Genomic DNA, 25243 nt, shown 5'->3' on the forward strand with positions numbered 1-25243 from the left:
CTTGCCCCAACTTGCCACACCTGTCTGGACTGGACCAAGTGAATTTCATTGCCAGTCATTGTAAATGGCTCTCCAGCCCCAAGCCAAGGGCCTTTTCTGCTTAGCTGCATTTTGGTGTCATGGGAAAGCACTTGCACACCCCTTCCCTATGTGGGCCAAGGGGAAGCACCCAGAACAGGCTGTGGGAAGCCCTGGCTTGGGCGTCTACATCTCCACAGACTGGCAGTGGATTTTTTGACTCATGGACTCAGTAATTCCCAGACCCAATAAATCAAGCCATTCCTTTTATTGTTTTATTTTTTTAACATGAAAATTATTGTCTTCTCCAGACATGGAACATCTTTCTGCTTTGAAGACTGCCCTCACCCTTATAACAGGAGTCAACAGCAGGCTGAATGCAGGCTGTTTAATTCATCTGTGTCTCTATTCCATCATCTGTGAGCTTGACATAATAGTACCTTCTAGACAGTCTTTTTGAAGATTAAATTAGATGCTGAATATTAGGGGCTTGCCACAAAACACACACTAAATAAAGTCTGTTTCCTCTTCTTCCCCTTCCCTACCATTTATGTAATGCACTTGTTGCAGAGTAATTTACCATTGTTGCCCCACTGGACCATAGGACATCCCGTAAAATATATATTTTTGGAAGTGGAAACAGGGAGTCAGTTTGCCATCCTCTAGGCTTTTCAGTGGATGGGAGAAGGGACTGCTTTGTCCCCAATTCATACTTTAGCTAGCATACTCAGACCTTCTGTTTTATAACATAGGACAGATTCAGGAGAAACAGGTGTCTGAGAGCATAGCGATAATGGAGACAGGCAGGCAGAAAAAGCTGTGGGTTTCTGGGCATGGCTCAGAGCACAAAGGGAGCATAAAAAGAGACAGGAGATAAGAAGTATAGGGCCAGGGTTGGGGTGAGTGTACAGGGTAGGTGTGAGGGGAAGGAGGGAAGCTGGAGTCCAATACACAGAGAGGGATGAAGGGAAGGTTGTCCCCTACATGAGGAACCAATGGTTTGAGGTTCTACAGGTGCCAGTGGGAAATCACCCAGTGGAAGAAGTGGGTGGAAGAAGCCACATCAGAAGTAAGACAGCTCCTTCACCATGACCATTGTGTCCAGGACACCATCCTTTCCCCCCTGGACTGCAATTGCCTTTCAAATGGTCTCACTGTTTCCAACCTAGGCCCCCTCTAGCCTAGGTCCACACAGCAGCCAGGAAGAACCTGTAATGGCATCAGTCAGATTGTGTTTATCATCTGCTCAAAACCCTGAGGTGGCTCCCATTTCACTCAGAGTGAAAGCAAAGTCCTAACAAAGTCCTTACAACAGACTGTGGTCCCTTAAGACCTACTTGTATGCCTGGCCTCTCCTCCTGCTCCCTTACTCTTCCCCACACAAACCTTGCCCTTCACACACACTCCAGGGACACGTCCACTTGTCCACTATCTGAGGGTTTTTGTACTGGCTACTTCTTTCTAAGATCTGCTGGTTCACTCCCTCACTCCTTCACCCCCGCTTGCATCTTGTGCTCTCAACGGGGCTCCCTATGGGTCCTTCTCAGTACTGCAAACTGCTTCCCAGCCCCCACAGTCCCAACTCCCCTTTCCTGTTCTTCATCCTTTTTGTGCATATGTTTTTTGTCAATTGTGTTTACTGTTTCTCATTTGCATTTCATCACTAGAATATAAGCCTCACAAAGGCAGGAATCTGTTTCATTCCTAGGATTGTGTCCCAAGCTTAGAATAGAGGCGGATGAATAGTAGGTGCTCAGTGAATATTTCTGAGGAAGACACAGACACACGTTCATTGGCCATCCCCAGCCCTCAGCCCTCCCCTTTGTTCCCCACCCCCTTCCTTTTCTGTTGTGAGCTGATGTTTCAGTGTGTTTCCAGCCATAGCTTGGGGGAGATTTAGGTCTAATGAAAAGACTCTGGAACCATAACTTGAATCACCCCAGATGCTATCAGGGCAGGAACTCACAGTAACAGTCCCCCTTCCCCTGGGGTGGATAAATGCTCCACAATCAAATAGCAGATTGGCCTCTCATTTCCAGCAAAGTGGGGCATGCAGAGCTGCCATCCACCTAGCCTGACCTGAGCAATTGGCCTCCCTGGGAGCCCGACCATTATAGGACCTCTTTCCCTACTCTTCTGGACCCTTTATCCAGTGTAAGTAATAAAGTGGTCAATTGCTAGAAGTTTCTTTTGTGCCTGAGTCTCCATTTCCATAATGGGCCATATAGCAACTCACTCCACAAACATTGGTGGAAGGAAGGATGGGAGGGAGGAAAAGAGAGAAGGAAGGAAAGAAGATAGATATTGAAGCTGGTAGATCTGAGTTTGAACCCGACAATCTATTACCTCCACCCTGACCTGGACAGGCAGATTTAGCTCTCAGAGGCTCAAATTCCTCATCTGTAAAATGAGGATAATAGTTTATATCTCTAAGGATTTTGATGAGGATTAACTCAGAGAACTTTTCACAAAGTGTCTGGCACAGAATAGGCTTTCAATAAATGTTAATTTTCTTTTTAGTATTTCCAGAGACAGCACTAGAGTGTCTAAGAAGAGAGGCTGCTAATGTTGATATTCTAGGCTGAAAGAATCCACAAACATTTGTGAGCACTGACCCTGGGTCAGGCATATGCAGTGAATGAGAGGGGAGAAAGCACCTGTGCCCCCGGGCACACAGTGGAGTGAGAGAGGCAACATCAATCCTTGAAAGTGTCCAGTGCTGTCACAGAAGCATCCGGAAGGAAAAAGCAGCAGAAATTAACTTCTTAGAAATGTCTTATTCCAAAATAATTTTAGATTTACAAGAAGTTGCCAAATAATATAGACAGGAAGTTGCTGAAGATCCTTCAGCCAACACCCACACCCCAGCCCGCCCTGTCCCTGCCCAGTGATAACATCTATCAGCCATAGATCATTGTCAAAAGCAGAAAATTGAATTGGCCAGTTTGAACTACAAAACTTTTACAGATTTCGCCAGTTTCATAAGTAACCCATGTGTGTATGTGTGTGTGTGTGTAATTATGAGATTTTATCTTGTATAGGGAGATCAATTTATAAAGAAAATCAGGAAAGATTTCACAAAGTGGACTGTGCTTTGTTGATTTCTCCCAACATCCTGGGGGCCAGGAATTAATATTGCCATTGTACAGATAATATAATGAGGCTCAGAAAACCTATGCGTCTCACCCAAAATGATATCATTCCTAAGTGGCAGTTTTCTGACACTTGGCAAATGTTGATGTGCAAAGCCATAAGGTCGGAGGTCAGGGTATAATAGTATTAAAGGCATTATCTGAGTTTGGCCTTGAGACTTAATTTGCCTTAGGCAAATTTGCTGCTACAGAACTGCAGTTTTGTAAGTGCCAAAATGCAATTTTCTTTGATTTTGCCCTAACATCCAGGCTATGTAGTGTCTTTTAGAAAATGCAAGAACCGAGCACCTGATAGTTGAGTATTTCCTGGGGCAGGATTCCCTAGGAAACTCACATGCCTCTTGTCCTTTCCAGCTAAAGTTACCTCTTTGGGCTTTCACCTAGAATGCTGCTGAGCAAAGAAAGCAAAAAGGTTTAGAAGCTGGGGACATGGAGAGAGGCTTAAACAGCCTAGGAGGAAGCCTGTAGAAAGAAAGAGACTGTTCTCTTTCCCTCTGAAGCTTCTTTTTGTTGCTCTGTTTGGCTGAAAGCAGTGGGGTCTGAACTTCAGCCAAGGGACAAAGGGCTTTTTTGACTTTTTTGCAGGGCCTACTGAATGTCAGAATCATTGCCTGTGGGATGTAATTGAATTCAGCAAGCATTCACTAAGCACCTGCTTTGTTCCAGGCATACTCACATTGAGACTAACCCAGCCCTCAATGAACTCCCAAACTAGTAGAGATATCATTCATTCTGTCCATTCATTCATTCAATCTCTCACTTCTTTAGCTATTTAAGAGAATTAAAAGAGACAGGCTCTTCATTCATTCAATAAGTATTAAATGTCTACTACTTGCTCAAAGCACTAAGGAAACAGAGGTGTACAAAATACAGATTCCTACCCTTGAGTATGTTGATTGGTTGAGACCAAAAGGGGGAAATAGACAATAAACAGTAAGCATAACAAGTAAATTATACAGTACGTTAGAAATTGGTAAGTGCTATGAGACCAAAAGACAGCAAAGAAGGTGAAAGATATGGAGAGTTTAGGATGTAATACTAAATAAGGTCGTCAAGGGAAGCCTTACTGAGAAGGTGGCATATGATCAGAGAACTGAAGCAGGTGAAGGAATGATGGACCATGTGGATATGGGGTAGGGAGGGGAAGCAATGCAGGTAGGGGAGCAGCTTGAGTCAAGACCCTAATGCGAGTCACAACTGCTCTGTCCAGGATAGTAAGGGAGCCTGTATGTGAGGTTAGGTACAGAGTGGGAGGGGTGAGAAATAGGATTGCTGAAGCTGGGGCTAGATTCTGCAGGGCTGTGTGGACCACGGTAGGATCTCTGAATTTATCCTGAGAGTCATGTGCAGCCATGGCAAGGTTTTAGCAGAAGAGTGCCATGAGCTATCTTCTATTTTATGTTTTAATGGGATCAATTTAGCTGCAATGGTGGGAATAGCACACAAGTGTACAAAGCTAGAAGCAGGGACACTCAGGTAGAGAATATTGCAGTAATCCCAGGAAGAGATGATGATGGTTCGGACCAGACCAGGATGGAAGCAGTGAAGGTAGTGAGAAGTGATTGATTCTGTATAGATATTGAAGGTAGAACCAAATTCCTGATGGATTGACTGGGGTACAAGAGAAATGGAGGAGCTGATGATGATTCTAAGGTTAGTGGTTTGAACCAATAAATATTATTAAGAGACTTATTTGAAGTGTATCCTTTTGCAAGTTCACAAAATGTCCACATTATAAGGTTGTTGTGAATATCAAGAGATAATATAGGTAAAACATTTGATATGTGAAAAGAGCATATAGGGGGCAGTGTGACAGTGGCTCAGTGGCAGCATTCTCACCTGCCATGCCAGAGACCTGGGTTGGATTCCCAATGCCTGCCCATGCAAAAAAAAAAAAAAATGGTAATCGCCTAAATTAATTATACATCACGTACCAGGCAAAAGAATGGCATTTTGAGGGAGATTTGGAATGGCTGAGTATGAATGGAGATAGGAGGGTTTGAAATGAGATCATCTCTAAAATCATCTCAAGGATCTATAATCCTAACAATCAATGGATCTATGTTCAAAGTCTGAACATACTCAGATCAAAGATGAAAAGAAAGTAAAAATAACTATCTGTTTGTTGCCAGCAAATAGACCATGACAAGCCAATTGCAAAAAGTGACTATACTAACATGTATTAAAAACCTCAAAGCTAGTTGGTTGTTTTTGTTTTTGTTTTTCATGTGTGGGAAGTTAATGATGGTGAAATCTTACCCTTGAACTAAGCATTGAGGCAGTTGGGCTGATAGTTCTGTATTTTCTGCCCCAACTGCTGTCAAAGGTCACCAAAGAAGAGCTCATGCCCCTGATAATTTAATTCTCTTTACTGATAGCCTGAAAGGAGGAAAAGTGAGAGGTGACAGGTGTAGAAGGCAGGCATCTGGCCTTAAATTCCATCTCTGCCATTAATCTAGCCTATAACTTTAGGCAGGTTCCTTCATTTCTCTTAGCCACCTTATTCTAATCTGTAAAATGGTGGCAATTATAATGCTTGCCACATTGAGCTGATAGAATATTCCACAATGGGTGAGTGTGACTTAGAGGTCAAGGATTTGTATTTTAGAATCAGAAATTCTTATGTTTGATACACAGTTCTGTCATTTAACTTGACTATGCAGTCTTGAGTGAGTTTACTTGACCTCTCTGAACTCAACTTTCCTAATCTGTATTGTCCTGTACAGACACTGAAGGACTAAATGAGATGTCACCTATATTTATGTAGCAAACACATGCTCAAAAATGTTGCTATTTTATGTAAGTACTAGCATTATTTAAAAGAGTTTTTGAAACTTAAAGAATTACACAACTATTAGGTCACATTTTAATTTACCATATCACCATCTAAACTACATACTGTAGGTGAAACAAAGGTCAAAATAATTTGAACTAATAAAGTTCTATCACCTACAAAATTTTTATTGACTACTGGCACATTCATACATAGAAGCATATAAAGAAAAATTAACACACATATTAGATAAATTTTAAAACTTATTTTCCTCGTACTAAATATGTGTCAAAATTGAAGGCACTATATGAAAGTCACAGAACCAGCAATTAAGACATTGTTTTGTCATTGATACCGGGTAAATTATGACACTATTTTGTGATTCGGTCTCCTTATCTGCAAAATGGATACAATATGTCAGGAAAACGGAAGAGAGCTTATATGAAAAACACTGAAAAGTATAGTCAACCTTGCTTTAAATATATTATTATGAAAGATGATAATTAAATGGATGGAATTACTATGATGTCATCAGGAAAAATTACCACATCTACTTAATTATTCAGAGAAATTTTCCCAGAAGAAGTTGGGCATCAAAAGCTGTTTGGATGATTAAATAAAAGGAGAGATTTATATAAACTCGAGCAACTAAAATAATCCAGATATATATGGAATGAAAGGAATATCAAATCCCTTGGGCTAAATAAAGAAAAGAAAGGAGCAGGAGTAGAAGGAAAAAAGTGAAATGTTCTGGCTAATCAGTGAACATTTCTAAGGCAGTGATCTTAAGATGTTCTTGTATGATTGTGTAATTGAAAACTCTTTCAGAATTTAGCACTGTTAAAAGGAGACTCATATAAGAGGAGAAACACACATACTATATATTTAGTGTACCTAACCATAGGATATAATTAAATTTAATATTCGTAATAAACTTATGCAGTATTTTTATCAATTTCCGGATGAGAAATTGAGGCTCAATAAGTTTGTAACTTCTAAAACCTACCAGCCAGTAGGTCATGGGACCAGAATTTGGGTTCTTGTGGAGCCAGAGCCAGAGGTGCTTGTCATGGGGTCACGGTCCAATTGACAGCAGGAGAATATTACCTGTCTCACACTTTTGCCCTCTGTGTCCTCCCACAATCACTCCCCTGGAGTAGACAAAGGAATGTTACCCTGGGTAAAGCCAAATGTCAATTCTTGTTGTGGCAGACACTTTTAACTTCAAAAGTTAAAAAAGGCAACCTTCCACATCATTACTTAGGTGTTTAATGTCTGTTTCTTTCTCACCATTATGGGACCCCCAGAAAGTTTTCAACCTCAGTCATTTTTGTCTCCTCTAGTAAAATTTCTATAAGGAAGACTCTTCTCTACTCTGCCTCCCTCTACTGTCTCCTGTCTTGGATAATAGCTGTGTCTCTAGGCTCATTATTTTCACAAGCAGTCTCCCCATTAAAAATAGTTCATGAAAATCCACCTCTTTTTTATACTCACTGTTGCTGATTTGACTGATGTTTTCTCCTAACACTAATTCAAAATGGACAACCACCTGTTGGTCAACATCAACAGGCTATCCCATACAAATATCTTCTGCTAATTTCAAATGAAATGAAATTAGCTGTCCCACAGTTTCCTCTGCTACCCTCGTCCTCCCTTCCCCATTTCTAATAATATCATTATCATCCACCAGTCACCAATAGGTAGGAGCCTATTTTTATGCTGCTGTCTCTGTTCCATGTCTCCAGTCAATTGATTATTATCTGTATCTCTTATTCTGTCACCACAATATATTTTGCATTCAGCTTCTCTATCCATTTCCACTATCATTTTCTAGTTCAAATCCTGGTGACCTCTTCTAACTCACTTCCCTGGTTTCAATTATTCATTTTCAAGACTGTCTTTTACAGTACTTCAGATAAAAATTTTTAAGCACAACCCTGATCTCATCACTATTTTACTCAGAAACCATCAGTAGGTCTCCTTCGTTTGTAGAATAAAGTCAGACTCTTGTTTCCCATTCCAGTTCCTCCTCAATTTGGAGTCTATCTACCACCTTGGAATTGATCTGTACTCTTCACCTTCATACACATTTTCTCTCCAAAGAACACTGTCCTTATGTTCCCCTGCTTTCTCTACCTTTAATTACTTCCTCCAGCTTTGCTACATGTCTAAATCCCTCAAGGCCCAGAAAAAAACCCTTCTCATTGATGAAGTCTCCTCTGGTCCTCTCTCCTTCAACTTTAAATGCTCTCATCACTTCATCTGCACCTTTAGAATGGCCTAACATTGACCATTCTCAATTATACCTGACTATGGCTTATCCATGGAGTCTTTCGCACTTAGAAAATTCCTATTTGTTAGGATAACACTAACTGTCATAACTAATAACCACCAAATGCTGGTGGATTGACACAATAAGAGTTTATTTCCCTCCCAGGTAAGAGTCCGATGTGGATGTACCTTCCTCCACCTGGTGATTCAGGGACAGAAGCTCTTTCCATCTTATGACTCTTCTTTTTCCTAGAGACTCAGAGTCCTCTGCTTCCAGCTAGTAGAAAGAAAAAGAGAGAGTAGAAAAGCCACACTACTTCCTAATCACCTGTACCTGGACAAGCATACTTTCTGTTCATATTACATCACAAGAACCAGTCACGTGGTCCTTCTCAGATGTGAAAGATATGGAGGCCATCGTCCCTGACTGAGCAGCTCTTTCTCAGATATAGCTCTCTTCTGTTGAAGAAAGCATGGAAATTTGTGGTGGAAACTTAACCATCACTAACACACTCTAGCTCATAGTGGACACTTCATGTTCAAAAGCATATAGTTGGAGATAATAACATTAAATATACTCCCCATTTATTGATTACCTATAATGAACCTCCTTTTTTTGTTGGGAATGATATATTTATTATTTCCAATACAGGAGCAACACTGCAATATAATTACAATATTCATTATTTTTTTAGATGGGGACATTGTTTCACATTATTAAGGAGTAATTAAAAATGGGCTGTGAAATGGACTAAGAACTTCAAATGCGAAATTACCCAAGGTTATAAGTTAATGAGAAAGATTTTGTACTCAGGCCTTCTGACTCTAAAACCCATGTTCCTTCCATTACTAGTTCAACCTCTTCTTCATATTCCATAGCTAAAATATACATAATAAAGTTAACATTTACAGAATGTCAAACTCAATTATATATATTTCACTTGTGTTATAATATTTAACTCACACCACTTATATAGGTACCATTATCAAGTCCTTTATGCAGATGAGGACACTAAAGGACAAAATGGCTAAATAACTTGCCCAAGTTCTCACAGTGCTTGTATGGCTCCTCAAAATGTTAACCTGGGCAGCCAGATGCTTCAGTGAGAGCCCTAAGCACAAAGATTTGCCATTCATGCTAAATGTCTTGGTGCATAGACCTGTTTGTCTCTCCTCACATGAGACCCAGATACACTCAGGACAGGAGTTGTGCACATTCATCATATTCCATTATCTAGCATTGCCTGATCACAGTAAGACTTCAATAAATATTTGTTGAATTGAGTTGAATTGGATTGATGAAGTTCAGTGGAAACTGTCACCAAGAGTAGCACTAGAGTTTAACTGCTATGAGGTTGGAGGAGGAACAATAAGTTCCACCAGAAAGAAAAATAACTTGGCATTTTAAGAAGTAAATTAAAGTCCAAGTGTTTAGGGAACTTCTCACTGTTTGTTTTTCTGGTTAACTTCTGTAGTTTGGGCCATGGGCCAGGTCTGGAGAGCCATGTGCAGTCAGGAGGACCTTCTTGTTGAAAAGAACCTTACAACCCTCTTCTCCTGCACTTCTTGGCCAAGCTTTGCTCAAGGACACTAGGAATTTGGAAATGCACTTCTGTTTGCATTGGAAGTTTGAAGAATATGTCTGAGAATAGTGACATTCCATATCTTTAGAAGTTCATCTTTTGTGCTGCTAAATTTAGGATGAAAATAAAAATGAGGTCTGTGTGAGAAAGTCTTAGGATTTTTTAATGAGGTGACACAGACTCAAAAGCATAAAATAAATCATTTAGATTTATGAGGGGCTTTTGATATTACAAAACACGGTCATATATAATATCTTGCTCTATCCATGCAAATCAGACCCAAATAAATCTTATCATTTTTTACAAAGTGAAAGGGAATGAATTTTGGTTTCGTTGTTTTTGTTGTTGTTGCTCTTTTATTATTAATTAACCAATATTTAGACTTCTTGTGAAGATGAGATACTAAGATCATGCTTTGTTCCTCTATTCCAAACGAATAGAGATGACAGGAAAATATAGGTGTGTGTGTGTTAATATAAAGACTTAGACAGGAATAAAAGAAAAAAATTACATCTCTGGTTGAGGAATGGAATGGACAAGAGTCTCCTGTGCTCTTGGTCTGGAGTCCAGCAGCTTCTGCAGGGTAGCTACAATAAGATGTACAACACAAGATGGAGGGTTAGAACCGAGCTCACAATTCAAAGCTTTATGGATGGATGTCTGGGTTTTCCTATCACTTATGACAAAAATAGGAAAAATCTAAACTGATGATAATCAAGAAGGAAAAAATTCCCTACTGTCCACTCTTGCCTGAGACAGCCTAGAGTACAAAGACACACTTCACAACTAGGAATGGAATCAAGCAATCTGCTGACTTGGAGACTGGACCTACAACATTCCCATTTTTGTTGTGTGTGAAACAGGATTCCTGAAATGCTCTTATGAGCCTATAGATGGGGTCTCGGAATTAGAAGAAAGTAGTTGTCAAATCATTTGACAGGGTGGGATGAGCACAGATGGGGAGAGAGGGAAAAAGAGAGGGAGGGAAGAAAGAAGGAAGGAAGGGAGAGAGAGAGAGAGAGGACATGTTAGCAATTTAAAGAAAAAATATTAATAGACACAGGAAAAGCATCCACCATAATTCCACATTCATTCATGGCAAAATGAATACCAAGCTAGTAGTAAAATAGAACCTCTTTGTTTTGGTTTGCTAAAGCTGCTGGAATTTAATATACCAGCAATGGGTTAGGTTTTACAATGGGGATTTATTAGCTTACAAATTTACAGTTATTAATTCTTGAAAATGTCCAAAAGAAGGCATCAATAAGACAATACCTTCTCTCAAAGTACCTGGAACCCCTATGTCACATGGGGAGACACATGGCTGCTGGCTGCTGGTCCTTCCCTTCTTGGTTTCATGGATACTTCTCTTAGCTCTTCCAGGGTTTTTTTCTCTGTATTCTCTGGGATTTTACTGTCTTTTATCTTCTCATAAAGAAATCCAGAAAAGGGATCAAGGTCCACATTGAATGTGGTGGGTCACATCTCAATCGAAATAGCCTAACCAAAAGGTCCTACCCACAATAGGTCTGCACACACAAGAATGGATTAAAAGAACATAATCTTTTCTGGGGTATATAATAGCTTCAAATTCACACAATCTTTAACCCAAAATAACTGCAAAAAATCATATTTAGTAATGTAAGTTTGGAAGCATTAAACAAAATAAATTTGCACACTTTTTCCACTTCCATTTGCCATCGTACTCAAGGCTCTAGCCAATGCAATAAGATATGGAAGAGAAATAAGAGGTATAAGAAGTGGCAAAAGGAAAGCTGTCCTTAGTATAGATAGTAAAATTTTCTCGTAGAAACCCCCAAGGTAATTTATAGGAAAAATATTTAGAATTAAAAAGAGAGTTAAACAGGGTCTCTTGACACAAGATTAAAATATTAAGATCAATAAGATATTCTAGCATAGGGGCAAAACGAGAGCTCTATAAAAATGTTCATTGAGTCCATATTTGCTATAAAAAATGGTAGAAATCACTTAAATGTTCATCAATAGGAAAACATTAAATAAAGTTTTAACTGCATCTAATAAATCCTTGTAATTGATATTAACTAGCATTAGTTAAATACTACTACATGGAGGTAACTGTCTTGGGCTTTATTCCAAAAAACACATTACAGAATATACTCTAGGTGTCAATTCACACACAGTATATCAACCCGTCAATTCTGTGAAGCTAGGATGACCCATCATCCTAGCTTCCTGATGCCCTGTATACAAAGGTCTATGTTTTCCTGAATTGATTCAAAAATAGTTACAGGGAGAAAAGTGAAGATGATGCATCTCTCAGAAGCAAGGAAGCTGTAAATGCACGCTTTTACTCTTCTTTTGACATACTTCTATTAAGTAATTACAGTGGAGCCAGAAGGCCCTCCAGATTCCTGCTTTGTTGGCACTTCTGTCAGGAGAAATTTTATGATACTCCACCACCATTACATGTAAGTTAAATTAGATGCTTCTTCCCTTAACGTGCTATGGCATTCTTTTATGTTAGAACCCTTTACCACCTCTATCCCTTCTCTTTCCTTATACTCTGAGCACTTATTTACTTGATTGTCTGAGATGTCCTTGAGGGAAGGTACACTGTTTTGGTCACTGAGGAATTTCCCAACATACATAGAAGATGTTCTTTTTATAATAAATGGATGATTGTCAGCCTTCTTTCTCTACCATTGTCCTAAACACTGCTGTTGCTGTTTGGTCAGGACAGAGTAAAGGCGCCTGTGTTCCAAAGCCTTCTTTTACTACTTATAATTTCCCTAGCTATGAACACTGAAATATGCACAACCACCAGAAACAACCACTGCATGTTCGTTTTATAGTGAGTGCTTCTGGAATTTTCCTCAACTGAGGTATCAGAATTTCGAGGTTTTAATTGCTAGGAAAACTATCTCTACTACAAACAGAAGAGTCACAGGACATTACATTCAGCAGTAGCATGCTGAAGGCTTTATTGTGATTAATGGATTATCAGAATTCCTACATCATCGAGAGAAATGGCAAAGAACAAAATCTCTGTCCGGTGTCCAGATATCTAATTCATTTCCTGTTTTCCCAGTAAATTCACACTAGACACAACCCTTACCTTTTTCGGTTCTCAGGTTTTGTGGAGATACATGAGTCTTCCCAAAGTTTTACAAAATCAGAGGCTTGAGTATCCTGGAAAACACTGTTTCTTAACCTTTTTTGCCTCATCCTTCTCAAAATCACTCTATTAAATACCTGGTATTCATCTACCTTTTACAAAGAACACAATGAATTGCAGACTTGTAAGGAAAATATTACTCTATTTAACATCCACATTAAGTTCAAGGACTTAAAATCACAGGAGTGTTATTGTTGAGAATATTGTGTTTGCTATACAGAGTGGGTTGAATAGTGTCCCTCACCACCCCCAAGATCCATAACCACCCTGAACCTCAGAATGTGACCTTATTTGGAAATGGGTTTTTTGCAGATGTAATTAGTGAAGTTTATAGAGAGGAAATAATCCTGGAGATAAGGTGTGCCCTAAATCCAAGACTGGTGCCTCTATAAGAAGAGACACAGAGGGAAGACTATAAATGGAAGCAGAGATTGGAATGATGTGGCCACAAACCAAGGCATGCCAGGGGCCAACAGAAGCTGGCAGAGACATGGAAGGATACCCTCCTAGAATGCTTTGGAAGGAGCATGACCTCACAGATACATTGATTTCAGACTTCTAGACTCCAGAACTGAGAGACAATGGATTTCTCTTGTACCAAGCTACCAATTTTCAGTACCTTCTTAGGAAAGCCATAGGAAGTTATACACGATTGTTTTTAGAAACAACAAAACTAATAATTGTATCATTTGTTGGAAATTAGAAAAAATATTATTTCTGCTGAAGATGTTATTAGTTAAGATGAGGCCAAACTGGATTGGAGTGTGTCTTAATCCAATTTGGACGATGTCCTTATAAGAAGTGGAGAATTGGACACAGACAGAGGGGAGAACACCATATAACAACTGACATTTTGAGAGCATGGCCCTTCTGACACCTTGATTTCAGACTTATAGCCTCCAGAACTGTGAAACATTTCTGTTGTTTTAACCCACCCTGTTTGTGTATTTCAACGCAGCCCTAAGAAACTAGGACAGCTGAGAAGGACGTGAAGAGGAAAGACATTCTTCAAATGCATTTGGAAAACTGGGTTCCACCTTGGCCACATCCGTGTCCTGTTATTTGTAGGAAATGTCAAATTAAATAGAACTAATTGGGAGGGTAAGGAATGTTCCTCTCAAATGACCAGGAAAAGTGATCAATTACACACCATGTCAAATGCATTCTTTCTGAAAGAGATATTTTTTTAATCAAAGGAGAGGTTGGGAATTGCATAACTCTACAAACAGCATAATAATAGTTAATACTACTTGGAGGGTTCTCCAGGTTTCAGGTACATCCCCTGTGTTATCTCAACGTCAACCTATGAGTTAGACATCATGATGATGCCCCTTTTACAAACAGAGCACACCAGAATATAGACTTCCATGAGCACAAGGGTTTTATTTTTGTCTGCTGAGCAGTGTCTGACACATAATAGAAGCTCAATTAAATATTTCAGAAATTAAATTGAACTAAGTTCTGTCCAAAGTAATATGTCAAGTGAACAATGAAACCAAGACCCTAAAATCTGAACCTGGGATTATGACTTTAAAAATTGTCCTCTAGAACAGCATTCAATACTGCCACTAATAATGCAAGTGGAGCCTGACTTTTAAATAAACCAAAATTGTAAACAAAACTAGAATATCACCATTTTGGAAAACTTGCAAAATAGAGAAAAGGAAGTAATCACCCAATAATCTGCCATGCAGTTGGTCAGCATTAGCATTTTGTTGATAGTTCCTCCTGGGGCTTTTTCCTCTCCATGTATACCTTTTTTCTCAGAGTTATGTTCAAACTTTAAATAAATATTCTTGTTTTTAAATGTAACATTGCAGCAAATGCATTTCTATGCTATCACAAACTCTTCCTAGATAGAATATCATATGATAGTTCATTGAGAGGTTGTTACATAATATCCTTCAAGTTCTCTCTATTGTTGTACATAGATCAATGTAATTGTTTCTACCACTAAAGATAGCTCTCCAGTAAATATCTTGGTTCATATGCTCTCAACCATATTTACCGCTATTGCCTTAGGATTGGTTCCTGAATGGAAAAAGAAAGGACTCCTGGGTTAAGTGGTACGAACATTTTGAAGGCTGTTGCTATTACTATGCTCTGACAAAATGCCTTCCAAAAGGGGCACACCAATTTATACTTCCTCCAACAATGTATGAAAGTGAGAGCAGAGCATGGTAGATATTTCTACATGCTAAAATAGTTACTGATTTCATAAACAATTATGAAAAAATGATATCTCATTATTTTAATTTGTGTTTCCTCAGAAGACTGGAATAAAGAAATCACACATCCCTACACTATGACCTATCAATTCCATTCCCAAATGTGGGCATATGTTCACCAATTCACCTCTAGGTATACACCCCAGAGAAATAAGTGCATATCCAGCATAGTTGCTCTGTTCATAAAATCCAAACACTGAAACAATCCAAATTCCATTACTGGTAAAGAGAATAAATAAATTGTGGCAGATTCATAAAATGAAATAATACGGAGAAGGAAAAAAACAAAAGAATGAACTGTTGCTGCATGCAACAACATGGGGTCATCTCACAGACTTTATGTTGCATGGAAGAAGCTAGACATAAAGGAGTAAGTAGTATATAATTCCACTTAAGTCAAATTCAAGGACAGGCAAAAGTAGTCAATGATGACAACTGTTGGAACAGTGATGGGGAAAAAAGAGAAGCCTGGATATGACGGGGAAAGGGCATGAAGGAGACTTCTGAGTGCTAGAAAGTTTCTATATCTTGATCTGTGTGGTGGAAATATGGGCATATAGAGGTGCAGAAATTCATCAAGTGTAAGACATATTTTTAACACATAGATTATACCTCTATAGAAAAGTCAAAAAAATTTACATAAAAAAATACCAAAGCATGGATAAATATATGAACCCTTTTGTGAAGGTAAGGTAAATGGTTCATTGTGCCATTCTATTGGAAAGAGAACTGGTTTGGGATGATATCATGTTTTGCTGTTCAGGGAGTTACATAATGAACCCACTAAGCTATTTACACATATGTCACAAAAAAACTGGAATGGTGCCCAAAAGACTAAAAAAGGAAGAAAAAAAAAAGTCAAGCCTAGTAATTACCATTTGGCCAATATATCATTTCAATTATATAACTCATTTAGTGACAAAAATGGTAAGCATAAAAAGAAAAAAGTAATAAAAAAATCATCAATATATAGGAATCAGAAGAACTACATCATAATCCAGATTCTACAATAAATGATTTCCATCACACAACAGTCCCCTTGTTTCTTTTTTACTTTGTCCCTATTTATTAATTACGGCACCTCAGGCTATGTGTTTCATCTCTCCAAATCAGGGTTTTCTCCTCCATGAATTGTAGATAATTAAACCTGCCTCACAAGGTTGTAATGCAAATTTCCTGAAATAATACAATGTTTAGGAAAGTGACAAGCAAGTACAATATCCCAAAACATACATAACACACAAAACAGGCATCTGTATTTATGTAAATTACATCATGAAAGGTGAAATATACTTTTAAAATACAATTTATTATCTTTTTTCTCCTCATTATAAAGCAATATATATGCACTCTTGAAATTGCAAACTGTCCCTAGAAATGTTTTTAAAAATTAAAGTGACGTAATATCCTACCATTCAGAGGGTGGGCCATGGTGTGTCAGCAGGCAGAGCTCTAGCCTGCCATGCTGGAGACCTCGGTTTGATTCCCAGTGCCTGACTATGCAAAAGGAAAAAAATCCTACCATTCAGAGATAACCACCACTAACATTTTGTTTATGTATCCACGTCTTTTTTTTTTTTTTTTTTTTTAAGAGAGAGGGAGGAAGGGAAGGAAAGACAGAGAGAAGGAAGGAAGGAAGGAAGAAAGGGAAACATCTTTAAACATTTTCTTGTTTTTATTGTATTTTGTTTGTTTGTTTGTTTTTTTTTACATGGGCTGGGGCCGGGAATCGAACCGAGGTCCTCCGGCACGGCAGGCAAGCACTTTGCCCGCTGAGCCACCGCGGCCCGCCCTATCCACGTCTTTTTAATGCACATATCTGAATTATGGTATTTTACTTCATCTGTAAGTTGAGAATATCAACTGAATTCTTCAAAAACTTGAATTCTGAATGCTGATTTACCTTATTCTGAGTTCCTGTTTATGCTCAATTTGGCTGTTTCACATGTTTACCACTAAAATAATACTATTAATAAGTTTTTCTGTAATTATTTCCATGGGAGAAAGTCTCAAATGGAGTTATTGGATAAGAGAATATGAAAATATACACTGGGGCAACTTTCCAGAAACCTACAACCTCCAAATGGGTCCCTGGACAAGATAAGTCTTGAAACCTAGGGAGCTTAGCCTCTCCAGAACATCAGTTAGTACCATCTCCCTGCCACATATTAATGATGGCCCCTTCTAACATGAAAAATTAGAATGGCCATAGGCCAAATACCCACAAAGAGAGGAGCAGAAAGATCAAAGGTAATGGTGGAGTTATACAGAGAAAATAGGATATAACAAATGATTATGAATGCTGAATCATTAAACTGATATTTCTTTTAGTCTCCAGTATCTTAGAACAGCTAGAAGTAAAAGTCTAAAAGTGTGGAATTGTAACCTATCCCAAACTCTGAAATCTGTTCCACAACTAATTGTTGTACTGTGCTTTAAAATTTATTACTTTTTTGTATATATGTCATTTTTCACAAAAAAGAAGAAAAAGGTCTATTGTGATGATAAAAAAATGTATTCCTAAATATATGTTGTGTGTGTATATATATATATTTCTTCTTGCCTGTTATATTCTGGACCAGCTAGAAGGGAAAATCTGAGAGTATGGTACGGTAGTTGATGAGAAACTTGTTGAAGAGTGCTTTGAAATTATTGCTTTTTTCTTTCTTTGCTGTGTATATATATTATATTGTATAATGAAAAAGTTTCCCAGTGCCTGCCCATGAAAAAAAAAAAAAGAAAGATGTGAAAACTATTGAAACTTTTGATGCATTCCGTCAAATGTTCTTCCAGGAAAATTGTACCAATTTACACTACAACCAGCAGTGCATTAGTGCCTGTTTCCTCATTGCATCTTGAAAGATTGAAAAAAGAACACAAATACCAATGTGGTAAGCCAATAACAAAAAGTCTTACTATTATTTTATTTTGATATTCCTTAATTGTGTGTGTGAAAATTGATTTTTCAAGAATGACTTCATTATATTTATAAAAATGTGTACTATTGTATTTTTGTTTTCAAACAATTAAAACTAAATTAACCAAAAACCTCCCAACAAAGAAAAGCCCAGGACCAGATGGCTTCATAGGGGAATTCTACCAAAACTTCTAAAAAAACTTAATTCCAATTATGCCCAAACTTTTCAAAAAATTAAAAAGAAGGGAACATAGTGGCATTACTCACAATTGACTAAAGATGGTAGCAACCAATGAATGGATAAATAAAGTGTGGTATTTACGTACAATAGAATATCATTCGTCATGAAAAGAAATGAAGTCCTGATACATGTGACAAAATGGTTGAAACTTTAAGACATCATCTTGAGTAAAATCAGCCAGAAAAAAAAGGACAAATATTGTATATGATCTCACTGATTTAAAATAATTAGAATCTGCAACCTCATAGAGTCAGAACCTAGAATATAAATTACCAGGGGGATGGATTGGGGATAGGCAATAGGAAGTTAAGGCTTGTAAGGTACAGGGTTCCTATCTGGAATGATGGGAATGTTTTGGTAATGGATAGTAGCAGTGGTAGCATAATATTGAATATAATCAACAGCACTGAAACATATATTTGAATGTGATTAAAAGGGGAGCCATTAGATTGTGTACATAGTAACAGAATAATTTTTTTTTAATCCATGGAAACTGTACTACACAGTGAACCATATGTTGAAACTTGGACTATAGTTAATAGTATAATTATAAAACTGTGCTATTTTCAACTGTAACAAATGTTCCACACCAATGTAAAGTGTTAATAATAGGGTAGTATATGGTAGTAACTGTATTTTATGCATGATTATTCCATAAATCCACTTCTCTAAAAAAGAAAAAATAATAAAAATAAAACTGTTTTTTAAAAGTTTACCACCCAATGATAGCTATTGTCAGCTTTTGTTAAGTACAACTCCAGATATTTCTTTCTGGAGAGAGATGTAAGAACATATAAGTGATCAGGCAGTGAAGGAGAAAAGGAGAAAAGGTGAAATAAGGTTTATTTAGAAATACTTTAGAAAACTTCCAGAAAAGTTTTTTAGTGAATAATAGCATAAATGCTGTTAACAAAATGCTAAACTTACTTTTACTTTACTTGAATTAACAGTAAAAGAATAATGTAGAATTAAAGAAATTGCTGAAAATTTTTCAATTTTCTTACCAATGAGAAATAATACTCAGATCCCTCTAGATTAACAAAACTAAAGGGATAATCATGATTCTTAACTCATTAAGAGACTGAGGTCTTTATGTTTTTTAACTACACTTCAACTTTAAATACCATCTATGGACTCTCTGATATGAAGAAATGAGAATACTAACAGCCCTCCTCCACATACACACACATCTTTCCTCCACCTCCCATCCTAAATACATTAAATTATTACTGGGACAATGCTGGCATCTATGTCATTTGCATTCTAGACAATGGCCATAAATTCAGAGTTAACCTATCTCTAAATTCAATACTTACCACCCATACTTTGGTTACAGCTTCTCCATTCACTGAACTCTGATTTTGCAATGAAGAGGTTTGGTATTGTTGGCCTTCCTATTACCATTATCACCGATTATTGCAATAGTATCATATGGCTATCTTTACGGTGGTAGGCACGCATCTGTGCAAATGTGAACACACCACCAAACCACACCACAAATGACAGGAAACCTCGCCACTCCACCCCCACACACTGGCCCATTCATATGGAAAAGGCTGAGCAGCAATACCAATCACTACCAGGCAAAGGTACCCAGCCCTGGGAATCCTATGCCCAGTTCCAGAACCCACTGTGTAAGGTGCACATTGACAGTCTGAAGCTGAACCAGAGAGAAACAACTGCTTTATATTTTAAGGGACACTTTGTTTGACATTTAAAATCTCTGAAAATGGGGCATGCCTTACAATTGATGGTGTGTCAGAGTTTAATTGAAAGTAGATTTTATGTATCTTAGTGATACATAAAAAATAAATGTGCATCTAACAACTGATGGCATCATGATTCAACAGAATATAGCAGCATAGCTCTGCAAAGGCAGCCTGTGAAGGAGGCTGGGAGGTAGATGATTGTCAGGGGTAGCAGGTTTGTGTAATAATTGGAGCAGAAAATGGCAAAGGTGATTGAGTAGGAGGATTCACAATCATGAACTGGGAAGATTTTAGTTGAGCAAACGCACAAAGGTCAGCTTGTCCGTGATCATCATCTTCAAATATTTGAAGGGCTGCCATGTGGAAGAAGAGAACACACTTGTTTTGTGCAGCTCCTGGAGGCAGAACGAAGATCAACAAAAGAAGTAAATGATGCCAACTTTGGCTCAACAACAGACTGTAAAATTTTGAGTTATCCAGCAATTTGATGAGTTTTCATGTATGAAAGTGAGGTTTGTTGGATGAAGTCATAAAGAGGAACGTGGCTTTAGAGGGCTTCTCTGCCTTGAGTTTGAGATTTGATATGGCAACTGCTCATCCAGTTTTAATTTCCAAAGCTAAAAATTCATATCCATTTTATCTACTACTACTAGGAAATTATTTTACCTAAATAATCAAAGAGAATAACACAGAAATGTGTAAGAAGATGTTAATTGTAGAGTAGGAACAATTCAGTCAATGCATCTATCCATCAAGAGATGATTCAATAGATAACATACCTTGGTGAAATATACAACTATTCAAATAATCATTAAGAAGACCACATACAAGCAACAAAAAGTATGTGATAAAATCTTGTGTGAATAAATCACAATGCAAAATTACATCTTCACTAATTATTATTATGGAAAAAAGCATATCTGCATATGGATGATGCTACTTAGTAACAGGGAAATGAAAACAGGTGATTTTTTTTATTAATTAAAAAAAATTAACTAACACAACATTTAGAAATCATTCCATTCTACATATGCAATCAGTAATTCTTAATATCATCACATAGATGTATGATCATCATTTCTTAGTACATCTGCATCGATTTAGAAAAAGAAATAGCAAGACAACAGAAAAAGAAATAAAATGATAATATAGAGAAAAAAATAAAAATAAAAAATACTAAAAATATATATAAAAAAACAAAACAAACAAACAAACAAAAACTATAGCTCAGATGCAGCTTCATTCAGTGTTTTAACATAATTACATTACAATTAGGTAGTATTGTGCTGTCCATTTTTGAGTTTTTGTATCCAGTCCTGTTGCACAGTCTGTATCCCTTCAGCTCCAATTACCCATTATCTTACCTATTTCTAACTCTTGATGGTCTCTGTTACCAATGACATATTCCAAGTTTATTCTCTAATGTCAGTTCACATCAGTGGGACCATACAGTACTTGTCCTTTAGTTTTTGGCTAGACTCACTCAGCATAATGTTCTCTAGGTCCATCCATGTTATTACATGCTTCATAAGTTTATCCTGTCTTAAAGCTGCATAATATTCCATTGTATGTATATACCACAGTTTGTTTAGCCACTCGTCTGTTGATGGGCATTTTGGCTGTTTCCATCTCTTTGCAATTGTAAATAATGCTGCTATAAACATTGGTGTGCAAATGTCCGTTTGTGTCTTTGCCCTTAAGTCCTTTGAGTAGATACCTAGAAATGGTATTGCTGGGTCATATGGCAATTCTATATTCAGTTTTTTGAGGAACCACCAAACTGCCTTCCACAGTGGTTGCACCATTTGACATTCCCACCAACAGTGGATAAGTGTGCCTCTTTCTCCGCATCCTCTCCAGCACTTGTCATTTTCTGTTTTGTTGATAATGGCCATTCTGGTGGGTGTGAGATGATATCTCATTGTGGTTTTGATTTGCATTTCTCTAATGGCCAGGGACATTGAGCATCTCTTCATGTGCCTTTTGGCCATTTGTATTTCCTCTTCTGAGAGGTAAAACAGGTGATTTTTGAATGGCAGAATTCTAGGTTAGTCTTTTTGTTTTGAAATTTCAATTTCCATTAGAGTTGTGATTAGCCATTTAAGGAACAATAAGCAGCAAAAAGAATGTCCTATGTTCACTGTTGTGGAGAAGAAGCTCCTAGTCCTACTTAGAGGGACACAAACTGTGACCATTTCATAATGAATTACATGTTCTGTAAGTTTGTGCTGTTCCTTCCAAAAGGACCTATTTTTTTACATGGGCAGGCACTGGGAATCGAACCCGGGTCCTTGGGCATGGCAGGCAAGCACTCTTACCTGCTGAGCCACCATGGCCCACCCCAAAAGGACCTATCTTTATACATGATCATCTATGGCCCTAATCAGTATGCTAAGATAAAATTTGAATATGCATATATTTCAACAGCTAGAGGGAACCATAGTGCTTATCAGCTTCAGTAGCCTCATTTTATTGATGACAGAATAAGTAATTAAGGTTTTGTCATGTCCAAGGTCAGCCATCTCTCTGGAGGCAGAGTTGAAATAACAAATCAGGCCTCCTTACTAGAGGTAGAGTGATCTTTCCAGGTGTTCATTTATTTGGCGTATAGGTATTGAGACCTTCAGGTGTCCCAGGCCCTGTGCCACATACAAGAGACACAAACATGTATATGATATATTCCCATGGTTCCCAAGCTATGTGCCAAGACACACGAAGGCGCTGGGGTGAATTTAAGGAAAATGTAATTCAACCAGACAATCTACTAGCTCAAAATTGGTCACAGTTCTAACATAAGATTGTAGTACATTCCTTTCTGATATATTTTCACAAAACTGAGTTTTCATGATAAGGAGGTTGCTGTGATAATAAGCAAATACCATCTAAAAACAAATGTGAAACAGGAAATGCGCATAGCTTTGTCCAAAATGATCCAAGGTTGAGGAGCTGTGCAGTGCCCAAAAGGTGCACACATCTCATTAGTAATTGTGGATATTTAAGGATTATTTAAAAAATATTTATCTTTCACTAAAACGTATGTGTATTATTTTTTTCAAAGACCTACTAAGTTTTCAAGACAAACATAAAGTTGTTTGGATGTATTACTTAATAAATGGTTAGGTATTTCTATTGGAATTCTATTAAATAAATTCTAAGACAGTAATGGCAATGTAAACCAAGAGATTTGGGGGAACCTCTAATACAGTTCCTGCCTTCAGGCTGAGTCTTCCTTTCTCAACCCCTCCCCCAGCTCTACTTTTTTATTCCTATGTCTTCCTCTTTTCTGGCTGACTCCCTCAGTTATTTTTTATTTTTAAAAAATTTTTATTGTATAATATAACATATATACAAAGCAAAGAAAGAAAAACACAGAAGTTTTCAAAGCACTCTTCAACAAGTAGTTACAGGAAAGATCCCAGAGTTTCTCATGGGCTACCATATTATCATCTCAGATTTTTCCTTCTAGCTGCTCCAGAACATTGGAGATTAGAAGGAATAAATATTTTTTTTATCATCACAAATGATTTTGTGTGTGTGTGTGTGAAAAATAACATATATACAAAAAAGCAATAAATTTCAAAGGACAGCACAACAATTAGTTGTAGAACAGATTTCGGAGTTTGGGATGGGTTACAATTCCACAATTTTAGGTTTTTACTTCTAGCTGCTTAAGATAATGGAGACTAAAAGAAATATCAATATAATAATTCAGCAGTCATACTCATTTGTTAAACCCTACATTCTCTGTATAACTCCACCATCACCTTTGGTCTTTCTCCCACTCTGTAGGGACATTTGGGCTATGCCCATTCTATATTTTTCATGTTGGAAGGTGCTGTCTATAATATGGGGTAGGGAGATGGGTCTAGCTGATGTTCTGGAGATGCTTGCTCCACAAGGTTTCAGGACTTATCTTGTCCAGCAACTCATCTGCAGGTTGAAGGTCTCTAGAAAGTTTACTCTAGTGCATGGAACCTTTGTAGAATCCTATATATTGCCCTAGGTATTCTTTAGGATTGGTAGGAATGGTTTTGGTTGGGTTTTGACTAGTTATGATAGGTAGCAATTTCTAACTGAAGCTTGCTTACGAGTCATCTCCAGAGTAGCCTCTTGACCCTTTTTTAACTCTCTTAGCCACCAATACCTTATTTGTTACACCCCTTTTCAAATGGCATTGTTGATCCCATAATGCCAGGGCTAGACTCATCCCTGAGAGTCATCTCCCATGCCACCAGGGAGACAGTCACCTCTGGATGTCATGTCCCATGTAGGCAGAGGGCAATGGTTTCACTTGCAGAGTTGGGCTTAGAGATAGTAAGGCCACATCTGAGCAACAAAAGAGGTCCTACAAAAGTAACTCTTAGGCGTACCGATACATAGGCTAAGCTTCTCCACTACATATATAAGCTTCATAAGAGAAAGCCTCAAGATCAACGGCTTGGCCTATTGCTTTGGGTGTCCCTAATGTTTGATACAATATCAGGGGTTTTCCTGGTGGTAAAGTTTAATAATTCCATATTTTTTTCTCCCATCCCTCAAGGGATTTTGCCAATAGTTTTTGGTTATCTGCTTAATATATTCTAAGATGTATCCAGCCATTACATTAAGTAATACAGGATTAAAGGCCCTCATTCTTATTCTGGGCTCCCTGTGTTTTGATTGTTTAAATGTGCTATATGGACAGGCTGAGTTAGATTATGTGCTCCAGAAAATTTAGCTTCTGGACAATATTTTGTGCTTTTTTCCTTTGGCCTCAAAGAGTAGATGAGTTCTAAAATATAGATAATGTCTTCCTTACCCCATGTTCTGAATTACCTTTATCCTGACCTGATCAGCTTCATTCTTATCTCTAAGTACCAGGTTATACATATATAAAAGAGCCTCTCAAAATCCAGAAATAATAATTACCACTCCAGTATAAATGTGACTGCTATAAGAGCTTACAATCTAGGCCCCTGTTTTCTTACAAGCATTTTCTAAAGAACACTAAACAATAGTTGCTCTTTTGTTTCTGACTTATTTTGCTTCCCCAAATGTTCCACAGGTTCATTCATAATGTTGCGTGCCTCAAAACTTTATTACTTTTTGTACCAGCACAGTGTTCAATCATATGTACTCAACATTGTTCTTCAGTCAGTGCATCCTTGAGCCATCTGCATTCATGAGGCATCATGTATGATGTTCAAAGTCCACA

At 37.7% G+C, this 25243-nt stretch overlaps 1 protein-coding gene across 3 annotated transcripts in view; it reads right to left on the reverse strand.

Annotated features, from left to right (window-relative positions):
- Positions 1 to 25243, reverse strand: part of LOC143663043 (uncharacterized) — a 188778-nt gene that overhangs the window by 111933 nt on the left and 51602 nt on the right. Inside the window, exon 4 of one of the 3 annotated variants that reach the window (XR_013165750.1) lies at positions 8404 to 8491. The exons of the other annotated variants lie outside the window; for them this stretch is intronic. The gene's annotated coding sequence lies outside the window, so the exon portion shown is untranslated. The remainder of the gene's footprint in view (positions 1 to 8403; positions 8492 to 25243) is intronic. 3 annotated transcript variants of the gene reach the window in all.

The sequence above is a fragment of the Tamandua tetradactyla genome, chromosome 19 (genome assembly GCF_023851605.1).
Source record: "Tamandua tetradactyla isolate mTamTet1 chromosome 19, mTamTet1.pri, whole genome shotgun sequence".
Taxonomy (NCBI): domain Eukaryota; kingdom Metazoa; phylum Chordata; class Mammalia; order Pilosa; family Myrmecophagidae; genus Tamandua; species Tamandua tetradactyla.